Genomic DNA, 24,006 nt, shown 5'->3' on the forward strand with positions numbered 1-24,006 from the left:
TAAATTGTATTGATACAATCACAACAGTCGCGAGCGGGCAACCAAACCTTCGATCGCGTGCGATTAAACGATTGTACACCGGCAGATGATTACGACCGGCAAAAGCATAAAATGTTTTAGGTAAAAATACCGATCGCAAACTATGTGTATACCTCTATATACCTACAACTTAAGATCGACGATTTTTTTCCCTCGTCTCGCAAAAGTGGCACGTCGAAAGTCATCTCGTCCATCTAAACACACATACACACAGACGGATATCATTATTACAATATCGCCGCGCGGGCTTACAATAATATAATATTATTTTATTATGGTTTTTTCCCTCATTTTTTTTCACGCAGCCGCCGTCTCATCACGCAGTGTGTCAGTGGTGCAAACCGCGATATAGCGTGCACTTTGCGCGGGCGACTCCTCTTCCTGCACACAGTCGCATCCTCCCGCGTATACACAACGAAAATTACAGCAATTACGCCTGCGCGGAAGTGCGTGAGTGTGTGTGTGTGTGTGTGGGGAGGGGGGAGTCTGGCATCTCAGCCGTGCCTCACGATCTCCCAACAATCGCAACGACCTGGAATCGCTATATATTCTAAACATCAACCAGCACACTAACCTAATAATATAGAGTGTTCATAGGTACCGCGAGCATAATGGGCGTACTATGATAATTATTATGTTTGCAGTCAGTGCTCTACTGTTCTATATTTATACGCATAAACATAATATCCACACGTAGGCAGATAAGGTGCTTACTCCGATACAGGATGTTGCGTCCCTGTTCAAATCCTCCGAATTGTCTAGCACTATTATATAGATATTAGATAGGAACTATAATACTAACCACGGTATATTATAATAGGTATACTATAATATATCTGATAATATACCGTGATACTAACCAATACAATTATACCACGATATGAATCAAAGTAGTTATGCGGAAAACAAATCTTTGTTATAAAAAGGACCTATTATATTGTGTAAGTATTGTCTGTCGATAGTATCTATATAATTTACATCCACCATCGGGCAAACGACTTTGGCACAAGGAAGCAATGTGGATAGTTAACAAACTTCACCCAACAAGATTGTCTAATCCGTAATATTATTGTTATTTATTGTTATATCACTTCGCTAAAATAAACGGCCCCAGGAGTTTTATTGTCGAGGGAGAACATCGTGGAAAAAAATACTAACAGTGAGTGCGTGTATATACCCTGAGACCGACAAGTCTGAAAATCGAGAGCCACCAATCGCCGAATTTAAAAATCGTGACATATATTATAATATGGTTACAACACGCATGCCGTCCTTATATCTATATAATATAATATATACTGTATCGAAACATTGTTGAACATTTCAATAACTGTGGTTCGTGTGTAATATCTGCTCTTCTGTGTATAATTATAATAGTACATATTTATAATCGCGTCTGCATCGGATTGATCTGTACCAGTCATATAAGCGAACAGCGGATGAAGTCTCGACGAATATTTTCTTCAATAAGACAAATCATTTATATGGTACTATAGTACTATATACGCATAATTTACCGGTCGTTACGAAAAATCATACATTATGGTTTCCCCGATCAGACGTTGGAGTAAATTGTTCGGATCGGGTACGACAAATTGCAGTTAAAAAACTACATTTAGATTTTATGGCGTGAATGTATATACACGAATATTACTTTTTTATCACACTCCCCGACAAAAAACATTTGCAACAAAATCCTAGTCATGTTAATCAATAATTTAACAGCGGTTTTCAGTCAATTCCAAATAATACTTAACTTTGAGATGATAATCGATAAATAAAAATTTTAACGATAAAATTTAGTTGAATAGGTTTTGTAAATGTATGAAATTTGATATGTAGGTTTCTATTTAAAAATCAATAGTGGATAGCGGTACAAATAGAATGGTATAATATATTCAATACAGTATATATGTATATAGAGTATAATAGTTACAATTTTATATAGGTACATATTTTTAACTACGGAAGCGAACATGCAGCAGTTTTTATGTGTTGTATATTATATTAGGTTTAGGACGATCGTATAGACATAAAAATAATCATAATAATTATTTTCTTTCACACTAAATTTAATATTAAACCACAATAATATTATCACAGTCGTTATCGTCGACAATCGGCCAAATGAATCCTACATTATAAACACTCTACACGTATAAATATGTATGTGTGTAGTGTGTAAGACACACACGGTAGTGATTTATACTTAATACGCACTTGCAACGGAATATATATATAATATATATATACACCTTTACATACATTGCACATAATATATAGATAAATTCGCGCTCGGTGATTTTATTAAACGCGTAGTATCCTTAATGACCATCTCGTGAACAATGGAAACAACAGTTATTATGTCATCTATAGCCGCTGCGGTAACGGATCGTTTAGGATGCATACAATATTATTATAATATATAATTTATATATACCTATATACAAGTAGTACCTATATAATAAATCTACGTAGGTATACATTACGGTATATAATTTGCTATTATTTATTATCGAATATATATATATATAATGTCGTAGACCGTCGCGCCCACGCGTCAAGTCGTATAGGCATTTTCATGATTTTATTTTTTTTCATAAGTCACTGGGCGCTTATATAGGTATACAGATATATATTATCAGGCGTAAGGTCGAATACTCTTGGGCATAAATATATTCGCTTAGGCGGCTCCTCGACTCGAATTCGCGGACTTGGTCGTACACCAACTGTTGTATATATTTAAGGTTAGGCTTAGGTATTAGGTCAGGTAACCTCTACAGTAATTTGTGCGACATCAGTAAATTTCTCATGATATCTAACTAATTCTTAAATCTAGGTTAACTGTCGATATATAGTTATAGAGATAAAAAACAAATACCTACCACCTACCTGGGTAAATTAGGACTTTTCCCACCCATAATATCATAATATATAATTATGATGAGCATGTGGCTTTACGTTAAACTTTTTAAAAGTTCCAGCAAGAAAAACTTATGAGGGATTCAGGGATGTTGTATTAGATATTCTAGAGTTTTAATACACGAATTTAGATATTTAAAACGTCTTTTGAATGTCTTAATATGTTTACTACGTACAGTATTTTTCATTTATTTATCCGAAAAGGCAATGTTAATTATTATAATTGTTGAATAACATACAACATTTTCAACGTCAAATTTTGATCAGCTACCTACGGTCCAAATTTGTTCACTAATATATAGAATCTTAATAAGGAAAGACAAACAATCCAAACTTATTTTTAAAATCAACATAGGAAAATTTTTTACATCGACCTCAGTGTGATATGCCTTCGAATTTTATTTCAAAATGTCCTACCTGTTGGCAAAATATTTTCTGGTGGAAATCGACTGAATACTCTAGGTATTCGCTAGAATTTATTTTTGCCGATGTATAGTCACAAGTTTATCGAAATACAGTATGTATATATAAATAATAATTATTATTATTATATGTCCAATGTGACCTCCACGTGTTTCATTGCAAACATAATAAATACGCGTGTTATTGGTGGTATGGTACGTGTTATGATATTATTACGACTTGGCGGTTTTTGTTTTTTGACATTTTCACACAAATATACAACTACGCGGTATGTACACCTAAATACGGAAGACACGCAATATTGTATTTATGGTGTTCTGGCCAAAGATTTTAAAGATATAAATGTAAACCACGCGTTTATACTTGCGACGAACGTGCGAAAAATGACTTTTTTGTAACGTTCATACACAATTAAGTGTACATATTATTATAATAATAATTGCAAACCAAAATAGTTTCTGAAGCCATAAGGGAGAGAGAAAGAACAATTTTTTTTCACTACGTTTTAGTCTTATTGAATTTCGCATAGAATATTTACCTACAATAAACGTCACATGGCGGTTTAGCGTTGATAAAGCTGTAAAGTGTAAGTATATATGTATACTAAACCGTTAAATAAAACTTAACTTGGGTATAGTACATAAAAATGTATGATAGATTAATACGTAAGCCGGTAACCTATTTAAATAAGTATATTACGTCGTTCGACGACGATTTCGACGCGGCTTACGATAATATTACAAGCTACATGAAAAAGTCGAATCAATGGAATTTTCGAAAAAATTTCGATTTATACGATTTAAATTTGAATGTATACATTTTATTATATATTATATTAATTGTATAATGTGTACATTACGAACGTCTCGCTGTGCTCAGAAAGAAAAAGTAAAAACAACGACGAAATCACGTAGTACAGATTAGGTCGACGGTTGTGTACGTTTTCCGTGAAGACCGTGTAGTACATATTAAGCAGCTGATATAACATATTATATAGATCCTATTCGGGCGGCGGCTCCGGAATGAGTGGGCGAATGATCTATACAACTGAACCGGCTATTAACGGTCGTTACATAAATCCGACAGATCGAAAACCGAGATGCGCGCGCACTGAACGGAGAATAAGTCACGAATCCTCTTCGATAAACACGTATATTACATATACCTATACCTTCTAAAGAATAGTAATAATAACGATAAGTATAACGACAATAAATATACGGTTATGATATTATTATATCGTCATAACCCGACTAATTGGGTTGAAATACTTTTTTCACTCATTTTCGCGTCACGACAACATCGCGCACGTGGTGAGAATGATAGGTAATATATTTAACGCATTGCACAACGGGTTTTGATATATATAAAAAAATATGTATATGTAATCGTAATATTATTTTAACATATTATGTTGTTCTTATCAGTTTTTGGGATGCTCACCACTCGCGTTTTAATACAAAAAACTGACCGAAACAAAATCCTGTATAATGATAATAATTATATATACGCCGTGGAGAGAATCGTCGAAGTGAATCAATCTAATTTAGCGTTAAATGATTCAATTAATTGTTTTAAAAAAATTCTAAATAGCCAGTCACAGCTCTCAAAATAGGAAGGTTGTAAAGATTTTTGAAACTTTAAAAATAAGAATTTCAATGGGTCTCTAAGAATGAAATTAGTTTCTTAAATTATTATTACAGAATTAATGAAGGTTTTCATTCATTTCTATTAAATTCCATCTTTATTTTCTTCATCTATAAATTAATATTTGATGGCACCTTCTAGAATTTTTAAAGCGGTCCTTCAAAAAAATCAATTCGCGATTCTTGCAGTCTATTAAAAAATAACTGTATCAAAAAATTATATTGAAATTAATTAAATGTTTGGTATATAATATTATTATTTTGTTGACTATAAAACGATTGTAAATGTTGTACATAATATATCCATATTTACAATGTAAACTAACAGAATGACACGTGCTGCAGATACAGCAATGTTCGAGAAACCAGCTATTGGTCAGTAGGTACCGATTTCGTTTGAAAAAAATAACGTCCATTACACGTTGTACCTACCTACATATTATTACTATCATTATTATCATTAATTTTACAACATCGTGCAACAAATACGCACGGGTTTTTGTGGTGGAACTCCGAACAAAATCAAATAGTGAAATCCGTTCAAGTAGGTAAGTACACACTCAATTCGTCATAATATACAAGATGCAGTAAAACGTAGAAAAAAACATTCACGAGTATAATAGAACGCTCTTACCGCAGAAGCCGTTATAATACAATAACACACATGAATGGTATACATAACATTAAAATCTTTAAATACACAATGATGACGCGTAATATTACAACTGATAATTGCGTTTTGGCCCATATGTGCAGAAATTAACATAATGTTTAGGTATTTTTTCATAACGCATAAAGCACGCAACACAAGTTATAGTAGTTATACATATTATTATTATAATGTCATATAATATCAACGAGATTAAGTGAAGAACTTCTGAAAACTTGAATCGTTTCATATAAACTCTCCTTCGAGGATGAAAATAATGCATAAAACGCTGACCCCCGCATATCCGTACACGTGTGTACGGGACATTATAAATGTTATGAATGTACCGTAAATATTCAATCCTACGCGCGGTGTGAGCTTGAGAGGAAAAAAACCATGAGCTGACGAGAAAATAACATAGTATTATAATATAATAATATATAATGGTGTGCGACGCGACGACTGAGTCGGAAGATTTGAATATCATAATTTTAAAATATGCTCGTAACTGGGTTCCACACATTAGGATGACGGCACACCGGCCGCGTCATGAATTATTTTCTCTGTCTTACAAATGTACAACACGGACAAATTTGCGTTCAGCAGAACGTTCAATATATCAACAAAACAACTTAAGTGGGGTCATGGATAATTTCAGTATAGGTATCCATAAATTTAATAATTGTCAAAATTCACTCTGATATTAAAATAACTGATTAAAAAAGATCCTCCTTTACGTTAAATTAGCTTGTGTTAAATGTTATGCAAAACGGAGACAACACGCCATGCTGCAGACTTGACGTCCTCCCCGATATCCTCCATTGATGTGTCATAAACAAGACACGCCGGTTTTATACCAAAGAGATGAACGCGCGGGCATTAACGAGTTTGGTGTATAGTACAACAACACATTCGTTTATTAAAATTTACAAATATTATAAATCGTCAATGCGTTTTTCCGCAGCGATTAGATTTCGCTCTTCGAACGACCCGTTGTGCAGGTAATATTATTAAACCATCGCAATGATATTGTATTACAATACAGAAGCTATATCGTGCACGATTTTACGGTCAAACGATTCTGAACGTAAGGAATTTAATTTTTCGATTCAATCACCGTCACCTGCACCCGACACACTGTTATAATTATTGTTATTACTACATTATATTGTCAACGTGTGCGCTTTTTGTGTCCAGTTTTTTTTTTACGGCGCGTATAATACAACAATATTATGAGTCACACTTGTGATATATTACATCATACATGTGCTGCTCTGACAATGATAGTTAGCTGGTATATAACATGATGGTAGCCGATTGACCCCGCGAAACACCATCAGATTGGAAATAATTGTATATATAATAATTAATAAATAATCGCGTCACGATGAAATGCCGTTTTATCGAAATCGGTAAGTATCCAATTCGAGTACGATGGGACACGATTAAGAATACTATATACGTGTTAAGAATAGGATTATAGGAATTCATTGATTCAGCAATACGTCAGCGTAATACTGACGGCAAGACGCATACTCATCAAATATATGGTCTATACCTACTTAATAGTGAGTCACATTACACCGTAACGATGTTATAATAGCATTATACATTTTTGGAGTGAGTCGAGAACATGAAAAACCTTACGTTTTAATATACCTATAGTGTACCTATAGGCTACTTCTGGTAGGTACCTATATAATAAAATATTCTTGAAAATTAATTAATAACGTTGAAGACGTGGAGTGGTTGGATACGAAGGGTCGTGAGACAGCGGCTACGGGTGGTGGGAAAAAAATGATAAAAAAAACTATAATAACGAAATCGGCCCCCGGAGGTACGCCTACCCGCGCGTACGTAGAGGATGAAGAAGTAAGTCCAGTGATTAAAATATCGTTGTTATATCGCAATAATATTAATATTCTGATACACATACACGTACGAGATATATATATATATATATATATATAATATTATCATAAACGTATATTATAATATACCAGCCCCGGGAGCCCGTCGGTCGTCCGTGCGCGAAATGCCGCGGAGAAGACCGGTCACGAGCGTCGCTGTAATAATATTAAATATAGCGCGCAACAGAGATACATATAAATATATAATATACTTCTATAGTGCTGTATCATAATATACAGCAAGTAGGTACACACTACACACAATATTATGCGGACACTACCAACCCCCCCCCTCCCCAATCAAAAACGGAATCGTCACGATATGTTATAAATTATAATATTAACATTTCGTGCGACGCAGAACGATAGCGGACAGCGGTTCAATTTTAAGATTATTTTTTCATTCACATTTTCGTATAATTTACGCGTACGACGACGTTAAGTGGTTAGACATGAGATTTGTTTTCTAACCGTAACTTTTATTTCGAAACATTAGCCAATAAAGCGATCGTCTGATAACATAATACGGTAGGTGTACGCCATATTATAATAATATGATATAAAATATTATAATATTTCATTATGCACTGCACGTACGGCGGCTGTACATGTTTTCAAGGGATTCGAATGTTGTACCATAATACACTACGCTGTGCTCACGATGATTGTTATTACTTATTATAGTTATTAGCAATAAATAATAATAAAATATTATACGCATAAATATGATTAGAAATAAAATTGCCCGCTAGCGTAAACGGTAGACCCCGACCACTGTATCGAATGTCCCTCAACCATAAAGCTCCTTCGGGTTTTGAATACTATGATGTTATATCGTCTCATTTCGATCGTATATGATAGTCAAACGATGCAAATTATGATATATGAATCGTATATTCGTATATGGTATATACTATATACAATACATATGCACGGGACCGGTCCAATGTGTGATCTACCGATAAACGGCTGGTTTAATGTGTGATCACTGTGATCTACCAATAAATGGCTGGTCGAGTGTGTAATTAACTTGCTATTAATTTGTATCGGGTGGCATGACCGCCACCATTCTTCTTTAAGTTGTCGGTCTAATAGTGGAGATGCACCACTTACTTTTATATTATACTAGGACTTGACTAACTTCCACAACGACTCTATTGTTTGAGTATGAGCTCTAGTATTTGGACCCACAAAATTTTCAGTATGATTTACAGTTTGATAAATAAATCAATGATCCTTCAGAGAACTATATGCTCGCTGCTGATCGCTGTAAATCGTTGTACCAATTTCTACCTCTCTTTGACTCTTTCTATTATTGGTATAAGCGTTTTTCGATCCCTTTTTTTTAAATGAAAAATCGACGTTCAGTTTTATTACAACACAAACCAAATACCACGGTCTCTGTATTCTATTTCAATAATTTCGTTGGTTATTTTCTACCGGAATTTCATTTTCATCATTTGAAGTTTCGTCACTATCTTCATGTGGTCGTGGGTCGTAATCACTACGTTGTAAGCGACAGCGATTATATTTTCGTTAAAATATAGGTACCTATCTGTTATCGGTAGATCACTAGATCACACGTTGTACCTACAACGCTTTTTTCGCAGATAGCCGTTTATCGGTAGATCACACATTGGACCAGTCCCCATATGCACATAGATAAACAAGTGCAGCTATCGCAGAGATCTGTTTCTGAGTAATATATTAACCTAAATATTATACCACCAATAGGTATAGGACTTTGGTGGTACGAGATGAAACGGAAATTGTTCAAAACATTCATCCACCAGTACGTCGGAAGAGTGATTTACGCGCGTACCACGGCCGATAGTCGAGAGGAATTTTTAATTCGAGTGCGCTCCCCGACACGATGCTCGTCTACACTCGCGATCACGATATTAATAAAACTATTTGCACAATTTATAATTTACATCTAATAAACGATGGATATTCTACCCGCTCCTGTCGTAGGAGAATTGAATCGTCCGTTCGCCGAAGCAAAGACGACTCTTGCAGATATCGATACAGATATATCTGTAGGGCAGGGATGGTGAACCTACGGCACACGTGGCAAAAGTGGCACGTTTGTCAAATTTCAATGGCACGTGAAAAATTAAAATTGAAAAACATTATGCGATTCTTTCTTGTAAAAAATTCAAAAAATAAATTATAAATATTTTAAAAGTTATAATATTTCTATATTATATTATTATATAAAAATTGAATATGTTACTGTATTATCACTATATTTATCATGTTCTATATAGTTTTACAAACTTTAAGCATGTGAAAAATTGTCAAACCCTTTATTGCAATAATTTGGCATTTATAGACGTCTAGACCCAAAAAAGGTTCATCATCCCTGGTATAGGTCATCGAAAGTACCAACTAATCAAGTGAGAATGTCATAAGTGCGAAGACCTGTGGTCGCGTCGTATCACAATAGTGCGAGACATTTAAAGATAACATAGATTTTTACTGATACCCAGTCGTAGTACGCCACCGTAACGGCCGAGTAGGTACGTTCCGGAATGTAACGCCCCCAACGATGCAGGCTAATGACTGACGCGAATAGTGGTGGTGCGCGCGAGAGCGAAACCGCGTGCGGATAAAATGATAAATATCACAGGACCTGCTTATAATGATAATATTATAATAATTATGTGCACGCGCTACTCAACGCTACAGCTTTAAGATGTAGCCCGTCAATTAGCGAGATAACATTTTCGGAACACCGCAAAACGAAATGAATTATATTATTAAACACGAGTGCTTTTAGCTCCCATATTATATTATTGTATGTATGCATAATATATAGGATATAATGCGTAAGTGTACCTACGTAAAACGTCCATTCACGGATTTTCACTTTCTTTTTTTCCTACACACGATAACAATATATAAATGTCACGGGTCTGTCCGTTGCCACTCACTGGGCCGAGAAGAGCACCATAACAGTAAGAAATAATAATTAACTGTGTACGGCTATCGAGATGGGAGCTCTGACGATCGCTTTCTATCTGTTTGCATGTAAAATAATGTATAATGATAACGCGAAAAGTGTGCAAAAACACTCGACGGACGGACGTTGCTGTATAAAGTACCTATAGTATATTATTAATATGTAATGCGCGCACTGTCACCATCGTCATCAGAGTAGTACTATGGTTTACATGACGTGTATTGTGTTTGTTGTCGAAAAATAAAACCCACTGTGGCAAACATATTTTCTCACGCGTCGCGTTCTTTCTTGTATATAATGTGCATTGTGCATATTTTAGCTTAGTACCCAACATGAATCGTCTTGTATATTATACAAGACAATTCAATTAAAGGTTAACACTAATTTTCTCGGAGTTGTATTCACGTTTTTTGGATATTTTTATCATTTGACTAATTGAAAGTTCATTGCTAGCTATATTTTTGCAATTTATCATCGCTATGAATAAAAAAAAAAATGTTTTATTGTTTATATTGTTATAATGACAGAATTAATTTATAATTTCAAACGACAAAACAGAATATGTTCGATGCGTGGAGTTATTGTGCAGAGTCATCGAAGTAGAGCCATCTATCGCACTGAAATCGTTTATATTTATATTATAATCAATTTCGATGCGAGGTTACAGCTATTCAAAAGATGGTGTAAAAACATTATCGATAACTCAAATGATAAATAATACATATTACATATCTAATTAAATATTTAAAAAGAGGGAAAGAGAGATATAGTAAAAAAGACGCAAAGCAGCAATAAGCATCAATATACTGCCTCGTTACCACTCGCAGTTATTATATGCATAAACGCTACTCCGCGCGCGCTCGAACAAATGATCACTAAATCGGTTAGTGCAGCCGGAACGACCCAAAATCGTGATCAGCTGACGACAATAGCACCAAACTACAACAATATGATACATACGACGTGAGAAACGGTCGGTATACCTTTACATACCGACTATCACACAACAACTACCGCGGTCGTGACAGCCGTCTAACAGATAATAACAAAAGCTCGTATGAAAAATAATATATTATAATAGAAGTATAGTATCCCTAAGTCCATGCTCAGCGTAAATAACATCCTGTAATGTCAAGGATCCATAAGTCAAAGACTCGAATCACTATAATACTGCGGCGGTTGGTCGGTCATAGTCGAAGAATCTTAAGTATACCTGAAACTATGAAACTACGCGACCATAACACATGCGAACCTATAATTAAAATACCACAGACGACCTCTCTACACGTTCATAATATAATATAATAATAAAAGTCTGCCAGCTTTCCGTTGACCGCGTCGGCCATGACATGCGCACGGGAGAAAACTCCTAAGATCGAAATCGCTGTTAATAACGGAGAAACAAACGCGTCAGCAGATTGCAGGGTTGCAATGTTGCAAAATATGTACCAGACTTATTCACGTGCGATATTATTAGATATTATTTATATTGCTAGGTAAACTCAGCTATAACCAACAGCACATTCACCTGTCGACTGTCACCACCTCCCACGGCAGTACTCGGAATAATACGCGACAACAGACGCGAATGACAACACGGACGGTCATATATAATACAATTATATCTTGTCAACAAGTATATTGTACCGAATACATTTATGTGGAAAGACTCATACCGAACAACGTTGTTTTTGCTCTTGAAATCATCACTGCCAGACGGCGGGTACGAAGAACAAGAATAAAAAAAACTCTGATCGGGGAGGGGAGGTATGCGAGCGTATTGTATCTACCTTCATAGTATATATACATATAATATAATCTAGTGCACACGACGCTTTGCCGTGGTCATTGCTAAGTTGCTTTAAAACACTAAAATTCACAGTACCTACTGCAGTGCTCCACCACTTGACAACGTCCTGTCACTGCAGGTATGAGAGTAAGACGACGATTCCGCACACACGATTCTATTGTTGGACGAGATTTTTTTTTCTCCTTCGCGAGTCGTTTCTCAGGAGGACTATCCACAGCGCAGTATATATAAAACTCATGTGTATTATATGACGCGTTACATATTATATATTTATATTACTACGGCTGCAGCGACCTGCGAGTACTATATTGTATTGTATATGGATCTTATGACTTAAATGGATGGCGCCTCGTAAATAATATGGACATATGGTGGGTATTGTTTATATATATAATATGGTTGTTAAAACAGTTGAAGGCGACCGTCCGAGCACGTGCTGGTGGACAGGGGTGAACGGTTCGCTAGCACAATATAGATATATTTACAATTATTTTTATATTATAGGACCCGTAGGATAGTGATCACGAATTTCTCATTGCCCGTTTCGGAACGCCAAGCGGAATGTAGGTGTAATGGGCACAGTGATATATGCAAGCCAGTAATTCAACAACTCGTGTATAAAGATATGTACCTACCTAATTAACACCTTTAAAAGCGTATATAAGTCATAAAATCGATCGCACTACATATATTCGTTTGTGGGCACTATACCAATGATACAGTGTGAAGTGTTCGGTGTTCCGTGTACACTGGACAGTACTGCACTATCCACAGGGTAATAAAAACAGTATTGCAACAAAATTCAAAAACCAAATGAAAGATACATATAATATTTACTACGGTCTTAACAAATAATAGCTGTACTGCACATAATTATTATATTATTATAGTACATTCTAACGTGTTAAATGAAACGGTCGGAATAATGTACCGGACAAAACAACGACGTCGCACTCTTCTTCCTACTTAAAGGATGCGTGGTGATAGGAGCGGTTTATTATATTATTACTCGTGTGGATAAGGGTGCGCGGCGGTACATACAAATGAGTTTGAAATATTTAAAGTACTTATTCAATATAATAACATTATCTTATGATACGATATTCGAGTGTGTGCGGCTTAAATGTAACGTTAAAATTAATCGACGAAGAATACTCGTTTCGTTCGTATATGCACTAGACAAAATAAACAATAATGGATTTCTGTGTTCGATAAAAATAAAGGTCTTGCCCGTGGCAACTTCGTGTGTCGGGACCCTAAGGGTCTGCCACTGCAGTAAATCATATTGTTGAAATGGTTATAAAATAATATATCGTACAACGTATTAACATTGTATGTGACAGAGTCAAGGTGAAATATCGGTTGCATTCAGTTTAAGACTCACGACGGTGACTCATACACCGGCGTCGAAATGCGCGAGCGTAAAGTGGAAGAAAAAATAAAAATCACTAATGACTCACTTAGTGCGGCGTGTGTGCAGCTATTGATGTTAATAATATTGATGATAAAATAAAATATTATATTATAATATATACGCGCCGTCAAGTATCGTCGTACCGACAAAGGAAATTCCGGTTTGGATGCCGCAGATTCTCGGTCCGTGCCAATCCCGTGTACTCGCACATACATACCAGCAATAACCTACAGAACTCTGCACACACGTCACACACCACGTAATAAAATACGTTAACATTTTTGCTTATATTCTATGCACAATGTAATACCGAACAAACGATTTGTGACGAAGACGACAATATAATAATAATATAACCACAAAATGATTGCCATGCGACGTCGTTATAATAATATCGGTGGTATAGCACCCCCGCGGGAATTTCGGGCGAGTATTTGTTCAAGTGTAACAAGGAATTATTTTTTTGCAATCACGACAGAGCGGCGCCGCGCGCCGTGGCAGTGTGTACCTCCGTGTAACGATGGAGCACGACTGGAAAGCACAAATACACACAAAAACGATTCCGGACAATAATATAATGATAATGATAATAATATAATAAGTAATAATATAGAAGTCGTGCGAGACCGATGACAAATGAGAAAACGATACAGGCACGCTATTGCAATGGTTTCTCGATATACAAGTGACGTATGAAACACAACTGCAGCTATTATAGTATACAGCCAGTACCCAAACACGTGCATGATGGCGAGTGTCGACCAGATCACCCTGTACGAACATTTTCACGATTGCATCCTGAGCATCCGTGTGCGTCGGACTATGGGGTACTGCAAGACGTCGTTCGTTTAGCGTCTTCGTCACCGGACAGGTCATACATAATCTATTATATTATCGTTATTAGCGCGTCCGCGAGGCGGTGAACAAAAATAAATACATTAAAAAAAAAAAATTATATTTTAAAAGTGACAGCGTTAAATGTACAATAATAATAAATATTTGTGTGCGATATAATATAACGTTTATACACATATTATTATACCGGTCGAGGTGAAATCGTGACTGCTTTTGTCACGTGTATTGTGTACTCATACACCTACTGTCTGATATCGGTGGACCGTTGTTTTTAAGCATAATATACCAAACGCTTACACTCGCCGTCGAACAGACGTATAATAATATTATATTATAATAACGACATTCTATGCACCAGTGTAAATAAATAATATACTATACTAGTGGACGACGGCGGTGATTAGCATAAACGATTATGAAGAACGTACAGTACACGTATTATAAATGTACAACGAGTCGTACGTATATCCTACAGCGTAATTCGGATAATCTGGTCTCCGCTCAGGTAGTTAAAATAAAATGAAGTATTGGTATTGTACTTACTGGATTTTTAACGGGTTTAAGTAGCGCCTACGCTATAGGTACTATCTATGCTATAACTTATATAGCCTATAAGAATCTCGTAACACTTGGTATGCACACAGACCTCATTTTTACCCTATAATAGAATTTCGTGTTGTCTACCTCAATTCAACAAAAAATCCATGTGCAAACTCTTGCAATGTAAACATTCAACTTTTGTTTTCGGAATAATTGTTTTGAATGTTGAAAAATGTATTATTCAGTTATCACTGATACATTGTAACAAAAATAAATAATTGGAAGAAAAATTAAAATTATTATTTATGGTATCTTTAAAGACTGGAAAATATGCAAGAATCGAATGGTAGTATTACACCCGCGTTTTTAGAATACCATCTCGCGGCGGAGTTTAAGTGACGTTGAACGTACATTATGTTGCATTGAAGAAAAAACACCTTCGACCTCAATAGACCATTAGGGCTGTCCACCACTCACGGGAAGATGATGGATTTCAATTATACATCCGTTTCAAAAACAAGACGCATTCCACGACTACAACCACCTGCAGGACAACTTATATATGTTATATACTTATATTTATATGCATGGACCTAACGACTAAACGGCAGCGCGTTGGCGTTTTATACCTGCAAGTATTTATTTATTTATTCTATCGGTATTAATGTGGATGTATACCGGCCAGGATTCTGCAGCCAGGACGTAAGATCATTGGAACAGTAGCGGAGCCGTTAGATTCTGTTCGAAAACTAGTTTGCCACCGGGAACTGCGGCGAATGTATAGGTTTATATTTTATGCCCACCGAAGATAAGAGAACTATAGAAATGGAATAAAAAAATATCGATCCAACAATAATAATCGTTTTTCCGTACTGTAGCTGTAGGTCTTTGAACTTATCCCGTACTATTATTACCATTATTATTAAATGTCAATGTTAATAAACCGTGCGTCTTGTTATCAGGAAGACGACATAATCTGCAGGCCACGCGTACCGTTCTTTCCTCCCCCCCTCCCCCCCGGAATACGTTGCTATATTATATACATCATGAAGCGCTTATAAATGTTGAGTACATACATATATAGGAACGCTGCAGCAAAGTCCGCGCCGCGTATACCTTTACCGAGGTACTGGTTTGTCACATACATAAGTCAAGGTTGCAGCGTGGAATACGTTAACATCAAGTAGACACGAAATTCGATTTGCGGCGCAAATCGCGCGAATCAAACGATTTTTCCTCCCTTCTATAGTATACATGTAAACTATGATACTACACGTAATATATAATATAATACGCCAGACCGGTTCTGGGCGGACATTCGCGGCGTTTCCATCATGACCCGTTTCCGCGACAACGAGTGGGTATATGTTTAAATATTGGTTGGTATATAATATGATAATAGCTGCTGTTTATACAATACACCAGGACCGCGATTACAAGACGTCAAGGAAAATATTATTATTATTATTATTATATAATTCCGACAGGTGACACGTAGTACCTACACCGAAAACCGCGGTATGCCTACATCGTTGATTCACGTTATATAGCTGGTATCTACGCTGTGACCGTTGTCATTTTTCTCCGGGTCATAATATAATATTGCAAAACCTATTGTAGTATATATTGTGTTTTAAATACGCTGCGTCACGAGCGCTCGCGATCATTATAATATACTATACGTATTATGGCGGACCTAGAGAAGGTTAGAAGATCAAAAATCAAATATTGACATACGATTGAAAATCTCGATTGGCGATAAACGCGTATACTTACAGAATAATAATATAATATCTTAGTTGTAGGTATGACGTATAATTTACATTATACATAATACATATATATTATTATGTATTTATTGAAAACCTGATTATCGAAACACTAGATCCAAAGACAATGCACCTGCAGAATATTATTATTATTATTATTGAATAATAATAACAACTTCGATAGTGCGCCATGCAAATCGAACTTGTGAAATAATATAATACATTAATATAATATGTATATAATATGGATAAGCGCGAACGCTTGGCTCAAGGTTTTCTCATGCTCTATTAACTAGCTTTAGGGACATACATTAGGTACTGCGAATCGTAAATCATACACTATATATATATTATTAGTATATAATAAACTCTCATTTATATTATTGTTATCAATTCACTCGGCAGTGTTTTTAAGTGCAATTTATAGTCCATACCCCGTCCTTACGTTTTGCAGCAGTCGCTGATAACAGGTAAGTACCGATTGGATAACGTTCAATTTTCACCACTATAGTTTGATACGACAGAACACGAATAGAATACTAATACTCAAGGACGATGAAATGACATTCACAATAAATGCCATGATAGTAATATATGTAAATATTGATAACGAATATGGCAGCCGAAGTGATACGACTGACGCAGAAGTGTCGTGGTGCAAATATATTTTCATGAAATTGTTCAGGTACAAAAGGTCGTGTAGAAGAAAGTTGCGGTCAGTCTATTTGGTAAACAAATTTCATAAATTAATAAACGGATGAAGAGACAATCGGAGGATATACACTCGACAGTCAATTAATCTACCCTCACTTTCAAGTCACGAAGTTTCAGTACAATATCCGGGGCAACAGGTGCACTACACTTATACGAGTTCGCGGCTAGCGCGAAGTACAAAGAAGAAGAAGAAACTGTATATGGCTCGACTCGCGTGACAGTTTCTGTAGTGAGTAGCGAACATAGGCGTGTTACTATACGTTTTCCAACAGATTATAAACTTTGACCATAATCACTGTATACGAACTCTCAGACAATGGACTACAGTGAGGCTCAGTGAGCTATGATCGATTATATATAACGGGACATGCAAAAATTTACAACGCATCCACTAAAAATAAATTTTCAAAAAGCTATCTCGAGTCATTAAAGACATCACCGAACTCAATCACGACGAATAGTCTTTACATCTACAGGTCGTAAAGATAAAAGGTCGTGATGAGTGGGCATTACCGCATATATTGTATTCAAGCAGCAGAAGTACAGTGGTCATTGTTTTAATCTATCTGTGCCGACCAAGCAAAACAATAATTTTATCATGCAGCACCTGGCACCTGCGAAAATTACGCAAATAAGTGTATACAGCACGCGCCACATTCGGGTTTATCAAAACTATCATCTGATCTGCTGCAGCGGCACGCTCAGCCAGCCTGCACCGCAGAAGTACTATAATTTAATGTAATAATATTATTTCCATCGCAAATTTTACACTTATCATAAACTGCATCATATATATCTATATCCATTATCCGGAATAAAAGAAAAATAGAAAATAGGTATAGTTCTATACGACCGAGCACAATATGGCAGCAAAAGCAGATATCATCACCTTTGAAAATATGTTCTATAAGACTGAGTCGATACCATCAACATTCCACACGGTGAAAAGACAATTATTTTTAAGCTCTCTCGCATGTTATATCAGATGTTTGATAAATATATTGAAAAAAGCCAGAGACACCTATAATAATATTTTATGTATACAACATCAGATAATGATATCAAAGCGGGGTGAGTCTAGACCAATATAGCGTAGTTCTGGTTGAGTTAGAAATGTGTGCTTGGTTTAAAATAAGTACCAAGCATAAAATACACGTACGGTTGTCGTCGTCACGCAGCTGATCTGGCAGATGTTAGGCATGCGCTGGCGGACGTCAGCTATATGTGAGGGCTAACATCTGCGCCTACCGAGTGACCACGATGACACGATACGCATTAACGTCGAACAAGAAATTTCACCCTCGTATAGTATAACATAATCGCACTATGCACACCCGGTGGTTATTACGGCCTTATACCTACCAAAAACTTGGATTCGACCATCAGATGGGGACTTGATAAGTAACAACAAGAGTAGCAATTTAATAAACCAAAAAAAAAATATCTATTCTAATGAATAATGTATGTAAATCACGTTAATACGCGACCTTGTCTGGAGGAAGATTCTGCTTTCTCGAGAAACCAGATTAAAAATATAGTAGCTACGGCGGCGGCGGCGGCGGCCGTTGATAGATTACCACCAGCCAGTCCGAATGCCAACGACCTTGAACCGGTACACATCATAACTATATATTTTTATATTCCTCTTTTAAATGAATCAATTGAACGAGGTTAACGCACGACTGGTTAATTGAAAAATCCGAATATCGAAATATTATTTTACGGGTTGCGTTCCGTTAAAAACGTGCAATAACCGGTCAATATTATAATAATTAACGATTCGAAGTAACGAACGTAAAGTTTACACAAGACATCGACGAGACGATTGTTTGCCAAAAATCTTATGCATTGCACAATGTCTCGAGTTGCACAAGATATATTAGGTATATTATGGTGCAGTGTGACATTGTTATTGCAAACCGAAAAAAAAAAATACTGTTGGCTCGTGACCAGGAATTTAGTGGTCAGGACGCGTTCCATAGGGTTTTAGACAGGTATCTGATGGCAAACCACAGCCATAAGCCTCGCGATGGCAGCGGTCGGTGTATATACTGAATATTATGTAAAGAAATTTCCATTAGTGTATATATATATATTGAGTATACTACCATAAGATGTACATTATTATAAACTAGGTACTATCTTACAGTCTTGACATCCGAGTCGGCTTACTATAAACAATAGACAGGAACCAGTCGACGGGGATGCACGTCCATACCACAACACCGTTGCGTTCTTGCTCTGTTCGTACATAAATATATACGCGGACGAATCAATCGTCGACGGATGTATCGAAACTCTGTACACATTATAAATTATAGCAATATCAAATTACGTCGCGCAAAGGATGTTAAAAGCTCAAGTATAGAGCTTATCGCGTATATAATGATAAGTATTTTTTAACAATTAATAAAATTGGTTTCCTGTGATTCATATGAAATGAAAACCATAATAGAATATGAAACCATTTTGTAGGTATATATATAGAATGAGGTGACGGATGTGTTCACGTTGGTTCGGGATGTATGTTAGGATGGTTGTTGTTAGCGGGAGAGGGTGTATGCACCCCGTGATCTCTGCACGAGCACGATCTCTCTTTCTCTATCGATACGGTCGGTATTTGAATATGCCAATACCAATACACAAAGCAAGAAGGAATTTAGAGCTATTGAATCGGCGGAACAATCAGAAAAGGAGCTGTTGGGTAGATGGGAGGCGTAGAAGGAGTGCAGAAGAAAGAAAAAAGGATCGCCGCAACAATTGACACGGTCGACCCTGTAGGACTCGGTAGACTCTCTGGAATCTCAAAATATTATCCAGGGTATTATCCAATCGTATACAGCCACGTAGTCGAGCACAGCACTATCGAAGGTTCAATGTGGTGAGATATTAATTTTTCACAGAACGGTACCTACAATTATCACTGCAGAGATCGACAACAATAATATTCCCGAAGAGAGCAAAAAGGGAAAAAATAAATATTTGTTTTTATCTTCTTAATTTCTAAAGAGTGACCAATGTAGTATTTTATATGGTAACTAACGTGGACTGAAACTACAGACCAATCTCTTGAACGTAGCGCAAACGGTCAATGTACATTCTTCAGATACCAAATAATGCATGAGCATGATCGATGTGTTTCGATTTGCTTTATTATTTTTTTGAACTCCTCCCCTCTCCCTACCACCATACACCTATCCACCTAACGATGAGAGTACGATACACGCAATGCTACTAATTTTATACACGTGCGAACGTGTCGTGAATAATAATTTCGACACACACGCACTACTAGCACACCAACATCACTGCGATAAATGAAATAAGTCGATTTTGAAATGAGTTTTTCGTTCATTGACGACTGACGAGACATCAATTTATAAAAGCAGAAAGAATTGTTACTCATCACGGGCTGTTATATTATTAGTGATTACATATTAGTATATTACTATATAAACTCGAATTAAAATAGTACAGCTGTGTTACACAGTTATAGTTGCTGTACACTATCTAAGCAGAGGGGAATTCTATTGTAAGACGTGACGTGTCCGTCACTTGCGCCAGCAAGTCCGACGAGGCTTTGCGATGTCGATTAAATTAATTATTTCATATTCGCCACGCTCAACGGCATTCGTACATAGTATAATATGCATGGTACAACTGTACAAGATAATACATTTATAGTCTAGCCGATAGACTGACCTAAACGAAAACAATGCACTCACACACACACACACACACATCATCGGATTCACATTCTCCAAAATCGACAGATGACACCGCACAGTCAGGACTCAAGCGACTGCCAAGTGGATAATATTATTTTTACACATGTGAAGGTTACCAAGTGCATAACGCTGCAGAATAAAACAAATAAATCTGTAAGGTATTGTATTAAATTGGACAAATTATTATGTCGTCCGAACGGCAATTTCGTTACCTATTTCGTTATTAAAATAATAAAATCCCATATACAAACGACTGCGGTATAATATGTATATACATACATATGCTAGTATTATATAGGTACGCACATTCTACAGAATAATAATGTACACACGTACTTAAATATTGATGAAACGACGTGTTTCGATAATTCTCCTTAGGAGAAGGTTACGAAAACAATGTGCGTCATTGTCTGGAGATTTTAACACATAACGTATCGTCATTTATCGTTTCGTGTGACTAATCGATTTTGGCATAAAATTCGCGATCGTCGGGATCGTAATGTGTAGTCGCTCCGGCACACACACACACACACGTACGCTACTCAAAGGATTCCGTTGTTCGAACAGATCTCGAGGCGGTGACCGCGGCGGACGTATGCAAGTCGGATGAGGAATGCGGTTATTAGGCGAAACGGGACGAGAAGACGAAGGAGAAAATGATAGTTTAATGGGCGCGCGCGTGCCGGCAGCTAGACTAATTCTATATTAAAATGTATACACAGTCTACCGACCCCGACCGACCGACTAATCTGCAGACCTGCCAGTCAATGGGACTTTGGTAAACGATATCGATCGCAATCGAATTCACCAATGACTATCGAAAATCGACAAGGATCGAATAAAAAACTTCGCTCACCTGAAGTCAGCGGCCGTCCATGGTGCGGCGGTGGGTTATCCAATATAAGGCAGGCACTCTAAAATATTATATCCTTTATTCGCGCACTCAAAACACGCGCGGCGACGATATGGTAATTATTGTATGTGCAACGGTCGCATATGAACACGGATCGCGAACGCAACACAGGTGATGGGCGGATGGACGGCAACCGGTTCGCGCAGGGCGATTGACGACTACTACGATGATGACGACGACGTGCAATACGACGTGCCGGACGTATCGGCGTTCGTAACGAAACTGACTGCGACGGTGCCGTCGTTGTCGCGTTGCTCGTTTCAAACGCGCGCATATGTGTGCGTGTGTGTGCGCGCGCGCCGCGCGATACGGTGGTGATGGTGATGGTGGTGGGTGCGCGCGCGCGTACGTATGTGGACTCGCTTCGGCCGAATGGCATACGTGAAACGGCGGCATGTGCCCCCGCACCATTATAATAATATTATTATTATTTACTATACGTTTATACATAACATTATAGCTGTTGAATACCTGTTGTGAGCGCGCGCACTCGATGGTGGTGAGCGGTGAATGCGTGTGCGCGCACCTCGCAAATATCACCACCGCCGTCGAGGTGTTTACGCTCACAGGTCGGGATCGTTCGGCCTTGCGGTCGACCTAGACTGACCCTTCACCCACCCACCACCCAGCGAGCACAGCCTGCGCGACAAAAATCTTGTAGATATACACTGCAATCGCCGTATCCGCGAAGACTCTTCGGGTGGACTACCCTTTTGATAAGCTAGTTTACTCGGTTATACCGATATCAGAAAGAGTACAACGAATAGTTTAGAAGAATACAACAAATCCGTATAAAATATTTTGTTGGATACCTAATGCGTTTTCAAGTAAAAAAAATTTAAAGTAAATGTTTTCGTTTTATTTTGTGATCAAACGCGGGTGGGCCTAAAGAAAATTCCATGGTGGTCCCATCGTTATTTTTCATGCTCTTTATTTTCGGGATGTTATATATCCATATAATACACAAGTAGAAACACCTGCAGCGTTGCAATGTAGACGATGCGATTTTCAGTTTTGAGTATTTTAAACTTTTTCTTTGAAATATGTACTAAAATAGGAATACACTGGAACCATGTACGTTCAGTTTAGAAATTAGAATTTAATTTCATAAAATATTATATAGGCTTGACCCTAGAATGCATAGACGATAAATACAAATACATTTATATAATTGGACTATTCCGGTTAGAAGAAACCTCTAAAAATCTATATCCGATACCGCGTATTTCTAATTATAGGATACTCTTTGATTTTTTGTAAGAAAAGCACTTAGATAGAAAGGATGAAAGGTCTTTGGCGGAAATATTTTAAATCCTTAAAATCTGTGGCAGGTATCTATATTCTGTCGACTATATATTATGATGGTTGTGTATAACGTATCAAAATAATTTAATTGCAAGGACGTTTTCGTCTGGATAGAAAATGAGCTATTTCAGTGTAAATAATATTTTTAACGTCATCATCACATCAATAAATTTTATGGGTTCTGTACTATATTATATTAATACAAAAATTGAACTAAATATTTTTTTTTTAATCACCCCAATACATATACTTCTCCGCAGCCGTTCGAATAAAATGTATAAAAAATAAATATTCATTAATCCTCACATTGTATTCCAAATGTACTAAATGTTTACTAATCGTAAACATTTATTCAAACGTTAATTTTACTTTTATGCACTATTAAAATAAATAACTTCAAGATA

General features: G+C 36.6%; 1 protein-coding gene across 2 annotated transcripts in view; it reads right to left on the reverse strand.

The window, feature by feature from the left end:
* Shrm (shroom) overlaps window positions 1-24,006 on the reverse strand; it is a 180,115-nt gene that overhangs the window by 77,069 nt on the left and 79,040 nt on the right. Inside the window, exon 1 of one of the 2 annotated variants that reach the window (XM_089228382.1) lies at window positions 22,241-22,513. The exons of the other annotated variant lie outside the window; for it this stretch is intronic. The gene's annotated coding sequence lies outside the window, so the exon portion shown is untranslated. Of the gene's footprint in view, window positions 1-22,240; window positions 22,514-24,006 lie in introns of those variants that run through there. 2 annotated transcript variants of the gene reach the window in all.

Source organism: Diuraphis noxia, unplaced genomic scaffold (assembly GCF_037042655.1).
Source record: "Diuraphis noxia isolate RWA-SAM2 unplaced genomic scaffold, SU_Dnox_SAM2 contig0005, whole genome shotgun sequence".
NCBI lineage: Eukaryota > Metazoa > Arthropoda > Insecta > Hemiptera > Aphididae > Diuraphis > Diuraphis noxia.